This window comes from Bos grunniens, chromosome 1, assembly GCF_055505025.1.
Source record: "Bos grunniens cultivar Pamir isolate PY7600 chromosome 1, Bosgru_T2T1.0, whole genome shotgun sequence".
Classification (NCBI taxonomy): domain Eukaryota; kingdom Metazoa; phylum Chordata; class Mammalia; order Artiodactyla; family Bovidae; genus Bos; species Bos grunniens.
This window is the reverse complement of record NC_141165.1, coordinates 51522745-51537378: the sequence shown is the minus strand read 5'-3', so window position 1 is coordinate 51537378 and position 14634 is coordinate 51522745. Positions and strand designations below refer to the sequence as shown.

Genomic DNA, 14634 nt, shown 5'->3' with positions numbered 1-14634 from the left:
AACCAGCTTTTAGTTTTATTAATATTTACTATTGTTTCTTTTGTTTCTTTTTCATTTATTTCTGCTCAGATCTTAATGATTTCTTTCATTCTGCTAATTTTGGGGGTTTTTTTGTTCTTCTTTCTCCAGTTGTTTTAGGTGTGAAGTTAGGTTGTCTATTCAATGCTTTTCTTATTTCTTGAGGTAGGATTGTATTGCTATAAAAATTCCCTCTTAGAACTGCTTTTGCTGCATCTCATAGGTTTTGAGTTGTCATTTTGTTGTCATTTGTTTCTAAAAATTTTTTGATTTCCATTTTGATTTCTTCAATAACCTGTTGGTTATTTAGAAACATGTTGTTTAATTTCCATGTGTTTGTGTTTCTTACAGTTTTTTTCTTATAATTGATATCTAGTCTCACAGCGTCATGGTCAGAGAAGATGCTTGATACAATTTCAATTTTCTTAAATTTACTGAGGTTTGATTTGTGATCCAAGATGTAGTCTATCATGGAGAAGGTTCCATGTGCACTTGAGAAGAAAGTGTAGTCTTCTGCATTTGGGTGGAATGTCCTAAGATATCAATGAGATCCATCTCATCTAATGTATCATTTAAGACTTGTGTTTCCCTATTAATTTTCTGTTTTGATGACCTGTCCATTGGTGAGGGTATTAAAGTCTCCTCCTATTATTGTGTTACAATACAATTGTGTACAATACAATACAATACAATACTCCTTTTATGTCTGTTAGTGTTTGTTTTATGTTTTGAGGTGCTCCTATGTTGGATGCACAGATATTTACAATTGTTATGTCTTTCTCTAGGATTGATCCGTTGATCATTATGTAGTGTCTTTCCTTATCTCTTGTAATCTTCTCTATTTTAAGGTCTATTTTGTCTGATATTAGGATTGCTACTCCAGCTTTCTTTTGCTTCCCATTTTCATGGAATATATTTTTCCATCCTTTCACTTTCAGTCTATATATGTCTTGAGGTCTGAAGTGGGTTTCTTGTAGACAGCATATATATAAGGGTCTTGTTTTTATATCCATTCAGCCAGTCTGTGTCTTTTGGTTGGAGCGTTTAATCCATTTATATTTAAAGTAATTATTGATGTATATGTTCCTATTGCCATTTTCTTCATTGTTCTGGGTTGATTTTGTAGATCTTTTTTCTTCTCTTGTATTTCTTGATTATAGAAGTCCCCTTAACATTTATTGTAAAGCTGGTTTGGAGGTACTGAATTCTCTTAACTTTTGCTTGTCTGAAAAGCTTTTTATTTCTCCATCAATTTTGAATGAGATCCTTGTCAGGTACGGTAATCTTGGTTGTAGATTTTTCCCTTTCAATATATTCTGCCATTCCCTTCTGGCCTGCAGAATCTCTGCTGAAAGATCAGCTGTCAAGCATATGGGGTTTCCTTTGTATGTTACTTGTTGCTTCTCCCTTGCTGCTTTTAATATTTTTTGTGTTTAGTCTTTGTTAGTTTAATTAGTATGTGTCTTAGCATTTTTCTCCTTGGGTTTATCCTGTATGGGACTCTTTGTGCCTCTTGGACTTGATTGACTATTTCCTTTTCCAAGTTGGGGAAATTTTCAACTATAACCTCTTCAAAAATTTTCTCATATCCTTTCTTTTTCTCTTCTTCTTCTGGGACCCCTATAATTTGAATGTTGGTGCATTTGATGTTGTCCCAGAGGTCTCTGAGATTATCCTCAGTTCTTTTCATTCTTTTCACTTTATTCTGCTCTTCAGAAGTGATTTCCACCATTTTATCTTCCAGCTCACAGATTCATTCTGCTTCAAATATTCTGCTATTGATTTCTTCTAGAGTATATTTTTAATTTCAGTAATTGTATTGTTTGTCTACATATGATTATTCTTTAATTCTTCTAGGTCTTTGTTAATTGATTCTTGCATTTTCTCCATTTTGCTTTCAAGGTTTTTGATCATCTTTACTATTATCATTCTGAATACTTTTTCAGGTAGTTTGCCTATTTCTTCTTCATTTATTTGGACTTCTGTGTTTCTAGTTTGTTCCTTCATTTGTGCAATATTTTTCTGCCTTTTCCTTTTTTCTTTTTTTTTAACTTATTGTGTTTGAAGTCTCCTTTTCCCAGGCTTCAAGGTTGAATTCTTTCTTCCTTTTGGTTTCTGCCCTCCTAAGGTTGGTCCATTGGTTTGTGTAAGCTTTGTATAGGGTGAGATTTGTGCTAAGTTTTTAATTGTTTGTTTGTTTGGTTTTCCTCTGATGGGCAAGGCTAAGTATTGTGGTAATCCTGTCTGCTGATGACAGGGTTTGTGTTTTTGTTTTGTTTGTTGTTTAGATGAGGCGTCCTGCACAAGGTGCAACTGGTAGTTGGGTGGTGCCGGGTCTTGTATTCCAGTGGTTTCCTTTGTGTGAGTTCTCACTATTTGATACTCCCTAGGGGTAGCTCTCTGGTAGCATAGGGTCTTAGAGTCAGTGCTCCCATTGCAAAGGCTCAGAGCTTGATCTCTGGCCAGGAATGAAGATTCCACAAATGTTTTGTTATGGCATTAAGTGAGATTGAAACAAATATCCAAAAACAAGAAACCAAAGATGACCCCAGACAAATGGCCATTACAAAATCAGGCAAATAATAATTACAATAATGGAATATACACATATGTATATACACCCATGAGCAAAGTCAAAACAGGCTAACAAAAATAAAGTACAGTAGACTGACCCAGAAAACGAAGGAAACCAAAAACTATATTTACCAGTTAGCTAAAGCACAAACGGGAAAACAAGACTAAAGCAATGTGCCAAGTGGGGAATAAAGCAATGAAAACAAAACTAACAAATATGTTGAGAGGAAAGGAAAGAAAGAATAAATATGCAAAGTTAAATAGAGGTAGATGAATAAGACTTATATATATTAAAGATTAACTGCAAGGAGAAAAGCACAGTAGGAAAGGCAAACAAAGGAATAAATGTAGAAAATTATAATAGGTTTAAAAATATTAAAAATTAAAATTATAAAAAAGAGAAAAGGAAAAAAAATGGAACAAGAAAGATAAAAAGGAAAACTCCACAAAACTGCAAAAGCCCAATGTAGAGGCAGAGGTTTATAACAACAATAAAGAACGTGACTGAGGGGAAAAAAAAAAAAAAGCTTAATTAGATTTGACAGTGCCAATAAAATCGACAACTACAACAGAAGGGGAAAATAAAGGAAAAACAAAAAAGGAAAAAATCCAAAAGAATCTATAGAACAAATCAAAACATGAGAATAATAAATGTTTTGGGGGTTTTTTTGTTTGTTTTTGTTTTTGTTTTGTTTTGTTTGAGTCACTGCTGTCAGAGTCCTTTGCCTTACTGGGAGTCACAGTTCACCTAGGATGCCCTCCAACACTATGCTGATCTCTGGACCTGCTGTGGGAGCAGTTCAGATTCTAGTCTGGTCCTATTCCTGTGTGTTCTTGCCCTCAATGTCCACAGCTATCAGAACCAGTGTGCTTTCTTTTGTGGGAGCTCTCAAAGACCTTTAGTATATTCCATAGACACAGAGTCTGCCTAGTTGATTGTGTGGATTTAATCTGCAGCTTGTACAGCTGGTGGGAAGGTTTTGGGTCTTCTTCCTTAGACACATTGCCCCTGGGTTTCATTTATGGTTTTATTTCCACCTCTGTATTCAGGTCATCCACTGGAGTTTGCTCCTGAGGCTACCCTGGAGGACTTGGGTTTGCCCCTGTGAGGGCCAGGTGTGGAGGTGGTGCAGCTGCTTGGGTTGCAGGGGTTCTGGCAGCACCAGATACTCAGGGGAGTTGGCAGCTAGGGCAGCAAGAAATACAGTGCTCCAGAAGGGTATGGCAACCAGTATTGGCCAATACGCTCCAGTATTCTTGCCTGGAGAGCCCTGCTCCCTGACAGAGAAGCCTGGCAGGCCACAGTCTACAGGGTCGCAAAGAGTCGGACACTACCAAAGCACCCTGCGTGCACAGACACAAGACCTTTTTTGCCTGTGGCAGTTCTGCCCCAGTGAGAGTTGAGAGTGAAGGTGGCACAGCTGCTTGGCTTGCAGGGACCTGGCAGTGCCAAGCGTACAGGGACACAGACTGCCCCCATCACAGGAGTTATGGCCCTATCAGAATCTCTTTCTGAGCCTCTTGTAGCTGGCGATCAGAAGGCCTCTTTGGCCAGTCTTTCTCCATCATTCCACTCATTCAGGCACTAAGAGGGCTCCCTTGCCTGGGGTCCTTCTCTGTTGTTCAGCATGTCAGGCACATAGAGGGGCACCCCTGGCTGGAGTCCTACTCTGTAGATTGGCATTTCAGGCACTTAAAGGGGCACACTGGGTGGGGTCCTATTCTGTAGTTCAGTGCGTCAGGAGTTTGATGGACCAGTCTGTCTATTGTTCAGCTGCCAATGCTGGCTGTAGGGAGAGAGAGGCTATGGTGATGGCTCCAGCCCCTACGCATGACTCAGCAGTATTGCCTTGCTTCCATGGCTGCCTGGCTTTCCTCCACAGGCATTTCCCACCACAATCTCCTCCCTCACTTCCCCTTGATTTGTCTCTCCACAGTCAACAGCAGCCCTTGTCCTGAGATTGCTCCACAATCCCTAAACTCCAGCTCCCAGCCGCTGTGACTTCTAGGGGACCTGTGTCCCTGTCCAGGGTATGTATGGCTGTGGAAAGGACTGTCTGATTCTCATTCCATTTAGGCTGCCACAGATCAGCTGTTTCACTCTCAGACTTAAATGTTTCTCCTCTGACTCAGATAATTGCCGCGATGTGGGGACTGACCCCTGTCAGTTCCCCCAGCAGCCAAGTGCAGGTCCAGTCCTACTAACACTCCGGTTTTTCTCCCTAGTTCCTTCATCCTACCAAGTTTTGTGTGGTTCTATATATTCTTTTCCACTGGTCAGGTACTCCTGTCCACTATCGGCTGGAGTTCTGCATGCACTTCTGTGTCTGAAGGTATATCCCTGAGGTATCCGTGGAGATAGATGTACTCCATGTCCACGTACTCCTCTGCCATCTTGTTCCCTGGACCTCTTCTGTGTATTCTTGACACCTCTTCTTAATATCTTCTGCTTCTCTGAGGTCCATACCATTTCTGTCCTTTGTTGTGCCCAACTTTGCATGAAAAGTGGCAGCTGCGATGGCACAGGCGCGCAGAGAGGAGCTACCCCATGTCCAATTTCAGGGGCAGCGGCCGAGAGGAGATACCTAATGTCCAAGGTAAGGAGCAGCAGCTGCGCTTTGCTGGAGCAGCCGTGAAGAGATACCCCAAGTCCAAGGTAAGAGAAACCCAAGTAAGATGGTAGGTGCTGAGAGAGGGCATCAGAGGGCAGACAGACTTAAACCACAATCACAGACAACTAGCCAATCTGATCACATGGACCATGGCCATGTCTAACTCAGTGAAACTAAGCCACACCATGTGCGGCCACTCAAGACATACAGGGCATGGTGGAAAGGTCTGACAGAATGTGGTTCACTGGAGAAGGGAATGGCAAAACTTCAGTATTCTTGCCTTGAGTACCCCATGAACAGTATGAAAAGGCAAAAAGATAGGACACTGAAAGATGAACTCCCCAGGTCAGTAGGTGCCCAATATGCTACTGGAGATCAGTGGAGAAATAACTCCAGAAAGAATGAAGGGATGGAGCCAAAGCAAAAACAACACACAGTTGTGGATATGACTGGTGATAGAAGCAAGGTCCAATGCTGTAAAGAGCAACATTGCATAGGAACCTGGAATGTTAGGTCCATGAATCAAGGAAAATTGGAAGTGGTCAAACAGGAGATGGCAAGAGTGAACATCGACATTGTAGGAATCAGCAAACTAAGATGGACTGAAATGTGTGAATTTAACTCAGATGACCATTATATCTACTACTGTGGGCAGGAATTCCTCAGAAGAAATGCAGTAGCCATTATAGTCAACAAAAGACTCTGAAATACAGTACTTGGATGCAATCTCAAAAATGACAGAATGATCTCTGTTCGTTTCCAAGGCAAACCATTCAATATCACAGTAATCCAAGTATATGCCCCAACCAGTAACACTGAAGAAGCTGAAGTTGAATGGTTCTATGAAGACCTACAAGACCTTCTAGAACTAACACTCCAAAAAGATGTCCTTTTCATTATAGGGGACTGGAATGCAAAAGTAGCAAGTCAAGAAACACCTGGAGTAACAGGCAAATTTGGCCTTGGAGTACAAAATGAAACAGGGCGAAGGCTAATAGACTTCTGCCAAGAGAACACACTGGTCATAGCAAACACCCTCTTCCAACAACACAAGAGACTACTCTACACATGGACATTACCAGATGGTCAACACTGAAATCAGATTAATTATATTCTTTGCAGCCAAAGATGGAGAAGCTCTATACAGTCAGCAAAACAACACTGGGAGCTGACTGTGGCTCAGATCATGAACTCCTTATTGCCAAATTCAGACATAAATTGAAGAAAATGAGGAAAACCACTAGATCATTCAGGTATGACCTAAATCAAATCCCTTATGACTATACAGTGGAAGTGAAAAATAGATTTAAGGGACTAGATCTGATAGACAGACTGCCTGATGAACTACGGAAAGAGGTTCATGACATTGTACAGGAGACAGGAATCAATACCATCTCCAAGAAAAAGAAATGCAAAAAAGCAAAATGGCTGTCTGAGGGGGCCTTACGAATAGCTGTGAAAAGAAAAGAAGTGAAAAGCAAAGGAGAAAAGGAAAGACATATCCATTTGAATGCAGAGTTCCAAAGAATAGCAAGGAGAGATAAGAAAGCCTTCCTCAGCAATCAATGCAAAGAAACAGAGGAAAACAACAGAATGGAAAAGACTAGAGATATCTTCAAGAAAATTAGAGCTACCAAGGGACCATTTCATGCAAAGATGGGTTCGATAAAGGACAGAAATGGTATGGACCTAACAGAAGCAGAAGATATTCAGAAGAGGTGGCAAGAATACATAGAAGAACTGTACAAAAAAGATCTTCATGAACCATATAATCATGATGGTGTGATCACTCACACTCACCTAGAGCCAAACATCCTGGAATGTGAAGTCAAGTGGGCCTTAGGAAGCATCACTACAAACAAAGCTAGGGGAGGTGATGGATTCCATTTGAGCTATTTCAAATCCTAAAAGATGATCCTGTGAAAGAGCTGCATGTGATATGTCAGCAAATTTGGGAAACTCAGCAGTGGCCACAGGACTGAAAAAGGTCAGTTTTCATTCCAGTCCCAAAGAAAGGCAATGCCAAAGAATGCTCAAACTACCGCACAATTGCACTCATCTCACACGCTAGTAAAGTAATGCTCAAACTTCTCCAAGCCAGGCTTCAGCAATACATGAGCTGTGAACTTTCAGATGTTCAAGCTGGTTTTAGAAAAGGCAGAGGAACCAGAGATCAAATTGCCAACATCTATTGGATCATCAAAAAAGCAAGAGAGTTTCAGAAAAACATCTATTTCTGCTTTATTGACTATGCCAAAGCCTTTGACTGTGTGGATCACAATAAACTGTGGAAAATTCTGAAAGAGATGCAAATACCAGACCACATGACCTGCCTCTTGAGAAACCTGTATGCAGGTCAGGAAGCAACAGTGAGAACTAGACATGGAACAACAGACTGGTTCCAAATAGGAAAAGGAGTACGTCAAGGCTATATATCATCACCCTACTTATTTAACTTATATGCAGAGTACATCATGAGAAATTCTGGGCTGGATGAAGCACAAGCTGGAGTCAAGATTGCTGGGAGAAATATCAATGACCTCAGATATGCAGATGACACCACCTTTATGGCAGAAAGTGAAGAAGAACTAAAGAGCCTCTTGATGAAAGTGAAAGAGGAGAGTGAACAAGTTCTAAGATCATGGCATCTGGTCCCATCACTTCATGGGAAATAGATGGGGAAACCATGGAAACAGTGACGGTCTTTTCTTTTAGGGCTCCAAAATCACTGCAGATGGTGACTGCAGCCATGAAATTAAAAGACGCTTACTCCTTGGAAGAAAAGTTATGACCAACCTAGACAGCATATTAAAAAGCAGAGACATTACTTTGTCAACAAATGCCCATCTAGTCAAGGCTATGGTTTTTCCAGTAGTCATGTATAGATATGAGAGTTGGACTATAAAGAAAGCTAAGTGTGAAGAATTGATGCTTTTGAACTGTGGTGTTGGAGAAGACTCTTGAGAGTCCCTTGGACTGCAAGGAGATCCAACCAGTCCATCCTAAAGGAGATTAGTCCTGAATTTTCATTGGAAGGACTGATGCTGAAGCTAAACTCCAATACTTTGGCCACCTGATGTGAAGAGCTGACTCATTTGAAAAGACCCTGGTGCTGAGAAAGATTGAATGTGGGAGGAGAAGGGGATGACAGAGGATGAGACAGTTGGATGGCATCACCAACTCAATGGACATGAGTTTGAGTAAACTCCAGGAGTTGGTGATAGACAGGGAGGCCTGGTGTGCTGCAGTCCATGTGGTCACAAAGAGTGGGACACAACCGAGTGACTGAACTGAACTGCCCTCTGATGGATAAGGATAAGAGGCTTATGAAAGCTTCCTGATGGGAGAGACTGACTGTGGGGGAAACTGGGTCTTGTTCTGATGGGCGGGACCATGTTCAGTAAATCTTTAATCCAATTTTCTGTTGATGGGTGAGGCTGTGCTCCCTCCCTGTTGTTTGACCTGAGACCAAACTATGGTGGAGGTAATGAAGAAAATGGCAACTACCTACAAAAGCTCCTGTGCATGCACTGCTACACTCAGTGCCCCCAACCCTGCAGCAGGCCACTGCTGATCCACGCCTCTGTCAGAGATTCCTGAACACTCACAGGCAAGTCTGGGTCAGTCTCTTTTGGGGTGACTGCTCTTTGCTACTCCACATTATCTAAAACAATGGATAAATCCTACATAGTTTAAAATGTTCTGAATAAGCATCTCAAAATCACTGTTGAAAAACTTAAAGTCCAGAAATTCTGAATCAGAGAATGTTAAATCTGGGTCTAAATCTTGAACTCAAGACTTACTGCCTACAATCCCTTGTGATCATCATTTATTCTTCTAAGGCTCAGTAGCCTCTGTAAACTATATCAACTTTGCACATTGTTGGAAGAATTAGTAGTTATCTAAGCAAAGCACTCAGCACCAAGGCAGGCACGTATTGAGCTCTTGCTTCTTTGGGAATTGGACTCCCTCATTTTTTGCTGTTTGCACATAGAGTCTTCTTTCATTATTAAAAACATTCTAAGTTTTTTTAAGGAGAGGGTGCTCTGGCCCCTCCAGAATGGTCTGTCTTCATTTTTCCAAGTTTGTTTTCCTGATTGATTTCATTTGGGTTGGGAGGTATATTCATTTGCTGGAGTAACTTAAAAGAGAGCTTATTGTCTTTCCAGAACTTACAATTTGGAAGGCTAGAAGTTGAAGATAGAGATGTTGGCAGAGTCTGTTCCTTCTTAAGGCTGTGACGAAGAATCTGTTTCATGCCTCTCCCCTGACTTTTGGTATTTGGCTGGCAGTCTTTGGCTTTCCTTGGCTTGTAGAACCATCACCCCAAACTCTGCATTTATCTTCACACAGTGTGCTCCCTGTGTGCATGTCTGTGTCCAAATTTCCCCTTTTTATAAGGACACCAATATCATATTGGATTAAAGCCCACCCTATTCTAGTATGACTTCATCTTAACTATAATTAGTTAAGGACTAATTTTTATTAGTCCACCTGCAAGGACACTTTTTCCAAATAAGATCACATTCTAGGTGGGGGATGGGATGCTTCAGACTTCAGCATAAGAATGGGGGGGATGAAGCTGGGGCACAAATCAACCCATAAGAGGTTATAAGACTCTCATCGTTTTCATGAGCTTTCTGGACTATAAACTCCAAAGGAAACAAGCAAAACCTAATTATAACTCTAGTTGTCAGTCTTTTTATATTGCAAGCCATCTGCACTGGAGCATGAAGATGTAACTTTACGTATATGAGAGGAAGGGTCTTACCTCCATAGAAACAGTACATCTTCCTAGGATTTTATCTAATTTTTTAAGAAGTAGGGACTCTGTAATTAATGTTTTACATTTATTATTTACTTTGATATATTACAATTAATAGTTCAGATAAAAATCACTTTATTGACCAGATGGGATTTCAGAAATCACTCAATGGGAAATAAAAAACATGAGAGCGCGTGACCAAAAGCCTAAAAATGGGTTTTAACTAAATACCTAAACATTTTGATGTTGCTCCGAACAAAGAAGCCAAATCCTGAGGACTGGAGGCATTTTTTTCAATGACAAAGTTTTCTTTGGGTAGATATTTTTGTATGGCGGCTTTGTCTCTGTAATCTGATGAAGTGATCCATAGGTCAGGATGGGGGAGCTCAGATGCACAAAAGCTTTGCAGTGAAAATAAAGGAAGTCTGTGTCTGCGCCTCCCAGTTTCCACAGTTCCCTTCCCTCAGGCCGCCACTGCTGCCAGGGTCCTTGGTATCCAGAGTCTTAAAAACAAAAGGTACATGTAAACTGACACCAAGGATAGCAGCCTGTCCAGCTCCTGGCTTTTTCCTCTTTACCTTGTGTCTTGAAGATCCTGCCCTATTATTAGCTGTTTCATGTGTTGTAATTGCTGCACTCGTGTTTCCAAAATCATGATTCCTCTTTGGGTGGAACATTATCTGTATAAGCAATGCAGTTTTCTCACAGTACTACAGTGCGCCCCCTCCCCACCCCCATTTCTACGGAGGGCCCAGAAGGCAGGTTCATACCTAAAACACAGTATCAAATGGAAAGCTAGACAGACTTAACCAAGGCCTTCAATGGTGCCATTGTACTGGAGACGTTCTGCTTGGTGATTTGCAGTTAAAAGAAAAATCAGGCTTAGGAATTATTGCTTCCCTACATAGCCTCCCTCACTACTTTCTTCGCTAATAAAATTTACAGGTGAAAGAATCATTAATTCTACAACACGATTGCTGATAGCCACAGTGACACCCTCCTAGGGCTAGAATGTAATTTATTTGAAACTTCCCTATTGTTCAGCATTTATATGGTTTGTAACTGCTAAACATCAAAACAATGCAGTTATGCACATACCCGTGAATATTTTTTTGGCACAAATTGCCAATTTCCAGGCTTCCCTGGTGACTCAGTGGTAAAGAATTCACCTGCTAATTCAGGAGACATGGGTTCGATCCCTGGTCTAGAAAGATCCCACATGGCACGGAGCAACTAAGCCCATGTGCCACAGCTATTGAGCCTGTGCTCTAAAGATCCGGGGCCACAACTGTTGAGTCTCGCCAGCCCTGAAGCCCGGGCTCCACGACAAGAGAAGCCACTGCAATGAGGAGCCTCCTCACTGCAGCCACAGAGTAGCCCCCGCTTGCTGCAGAGGAAAGTCCAGGAAACAATGAAGACCCAACACAGCCAAAAAGAAATAAATTAAATCACTTTTTTTAAATTGCCAATTTGCATCCCCAGAAATAATTTAAACATTTGTTCTTAACATTTGGGACCATGGGCTTTGAGAATCTGATGGATTTTACCACTCTTCAGAAAAAAATATAAATACACACAAAAATCTTTACACAATTTTAGGGAATTTCCCCCTCAAAAAAGAACTCCAGGTAAAGAAATTAATGCCAACTATGCTCCTACCAACAATGATCCTTTCTTATACCTTCAATTTCTTTTGAAACTACTTATTGATTTGATAGATGAAAAGGTATATCTCTTTTCTTAATTTGTATTTTTCGATTCTTATGAAATATGAACACATTTTTGAAAAGTTGACTGGTCATATATGTTTTTTATACATTGCTTATTCAAGGCTTTTATATAATTCAGATTTTAACTGTAAAATTAAAATTTGTAACTCAACACTATAAATGGCAACCCACTCCAGTATTCTTGCCCAAAGATTCCCATGGACAGAATAGCCTGATATGCTACAGTCCATCGGGTCGCAAAGAGTCAGACACGACTGAGTGACTAACACAACACTATAAAAGCAAATGATAAATTGGAAATATCCAGCTCGAGGCATTCCCTGAACTAAAATAATGGAGTCTTTGAAGTATCAGATTCCAATGTTGTATGTCTCCTATTTCCCACTAGAGGGCAGTATTAGCTCATCTATTATTTTCTGGCTTCTGCAGCACAGACTGCTCAATTTACGGTCTTTAGAAAGTATTTTTCTAAAAAACACTTGCAAAGAGTTATAAATACTTAATTGTTTATATAACACATGATTATTTAAATTTTTTGTTAATTTATTTCAACACAAAATGTACAAATGGAATTTCGATCATTATTACCACACTTAGTCACTCAGTCGTGTCCGACTCTTTGTGACTCCATGGACTGTAGCCTTCCAGGCTCCTCTGTCCACGGGGATTCTCCAGGCAAGAATACAGGAGCAGGTTGCCATGCCCTCCAATCTTCCCAACCCAGGGATTGAACCCAGGTCTCCAGCATTGCTGGTGGATTCTGAGTGAGCCACCAGGGAAGCCCATAATCAGATGAAAACTATGTCTTTATTAGCATTCATTATTATATAGATTTACTGAAACTATGGAGTTTCCCAGGTGACACAGTGGTAAAGAATTCGCCTGCCAATGAGGAGACTCAAGAGACGCAGGTTCAATCCCTGGGTCAGGAAGATCCCCCAGAGAAGGGAATGGCAACCCACTCTAGTATTCTTGTCTGTAGAACCTCATGGACAGAGGAGCCTGGTGGGCTACAGTTCAAGGGGTCACAAAGAGTCAGACATGACTTAGCAATTAAACAACAACTGAAACTATTATTACTTTCAGAATTTGTTCACAGTGCGATTTATAATTGAAACTTCATAAACCATTAGGATAAACTAAGGAAAACAACTGACTCCTGAAGAAGCTTCTTGAAACGCAACCAGATTAATTCTTGATTCCAAATGTTTTATCCCACTGGCTGACGAGGTACTAAAAGATAAAACATGATATTTTTCTTTTAATAAATTTTTGCTGATCATCTGCATTTGCAGGGCACTGTTCTGGGGCCTGCAAATATGGTAATGAAGGAAACAGAAATCCCTGACCTCAAAGGGCTTATATGCTAGAAAGGTAGGGCAAGGAGCCTATACAGGCATGTGTGTCTTATATACACACTAGAAGGTTACAGGTGCTGAGAGCAAAATAAGACTGGAAAGGAAGATAGCACACTGGGGACATGAGGATACTATTTAAATAGAGTGGCCAGTGGAGATTTCTTGGCTTTCCATATGAACAGAAAGCTTAAAGAACACAGAGTCACAAAGATCCGAAGAAAGATCACTCTGTGCAGAGAAGGAACACGGGCACAAGGGGTCTGACTGGTGGGAAACAGCAAGGAATCAGAGTGGCCAAGAGAGAAAGTGAGCCAGGAAGAGAAAAGGGGCCAGAGAACAGGGGGCCTTGGCAGCCAGCATCAGGACTCAGGGTTTTCCTCTGACGTAGAGAAAAGTTGGGGCTTGAGAAAAAGTAGCCTACCAGGCTCCTCCGTTCAGGGGATTTTCCAAGCGAGAGTACTGGAGGGGGTTGCCATTTCCTTCTCCAGGGAATCTTCCTGACCCAGAGATTGAACCCAGGTCCCCTGCATTATTGGCAGAAGCTTTACTGTCTGAGCCACCAGGGAAGTCACAATAACTATAATAACTATAAGTTAATAATAACTATAAGTGGAGTATAACTTTAAAATTATGAATCACTATATTGTACACCTTAACTTAATATTATACAATTATACTTCAATTAAAAAATTCTCACACTAACTATAAGAAAAGTAGATTATTCCACCATGGAACATTTTCCTACTTTTTTCTCATTTTTTCTTCTTACCTAATTGACAACATCGTGCAAATTAATTACCTTCCTCAAAATTTTATTCATTCATTCTTGCCCAGAATCATGAAAGAAGACAGTTCTTATGTTTTTACTGAAGGACAGATGATTCTATGGGCAGGAATTACTTATACACTAAATGAGTCTCTCAGTCTAACTGTACCTGAAGGATTTCTCTCCACTGTCTTCTTAATCCCCTCACCCTAATATAAGATCACAGTCTCAAGAACTTGTACTGTTTCTATGTATTCTATTATCTTCATCGGTAACATATGTTAATAAAATGCATATTAAAAAATATATATTTCCACTGCCATCAGTTTCCCTTGCAAACCTGAGTTATTGTTTCTCTCATGAGTTCTCAAAAAGACATGTTTTTTAACATGGCTGCCTTTTCTTTCTTGTCTAGATCTCTTTTTCTTTGCTTTTGTTCATTAACAAAATGGGTTACTTTAGGCTCCACAAACCACCCACTCCACATCACAGGTGTTTTATGGGGAAAAAGGAAGGGTGTGGCATTAAGTAACACAAATTCATGAATAATCTCCTATGAGATAAATACCATTTATAAGATAAATACCATTTATTTATAAGATAAATAACCATTTATCATAAATTTCTTAATGGACATCTGCACATTTGTTCTCATACTTGATAGTGAAGAGGAGTTTAGTAAAAACACATTTATAAGGAGGAAGAAATGAGCATTCCTTCAAAAACTAGGAACATTTTTCTCCATTGCAGCAGTGAAGAGCAAACTGAAATGATCAAACCAGAATTGCTTGGCCAGGCTTTAATAACCCTG

General features: G+C 40.3%; 1 protein-coding gene across 15 annotated transcripts in view; it reads right to left on the bottom strand.

The window, feature by feature from the left end:
* OTOL1 (otolin 1) overlaps positions 1-14634 on the bottom strand; it is a 189595-nt gene that overhangs the window by 86814 nt on the left and 88147 nt on the right. For 6 of the 15 annotated variants that reach the window (XR_015161167.1, XR_015161147.1, XR_015161158.1 and 3 more), the window contains one exon: positions 10041-10472. The exons of the other annotated variants lie outside the window; for them this stretch is intronic. The gene's annotated coding sequence lies outside the window, so the exon portion shown is untranslated. Of the gene's footprint in view, positions 1-10040; positions 10473-14634 lie in introns of those variants that run through there. 15 annotated transcript variants of the gene reach the window in all.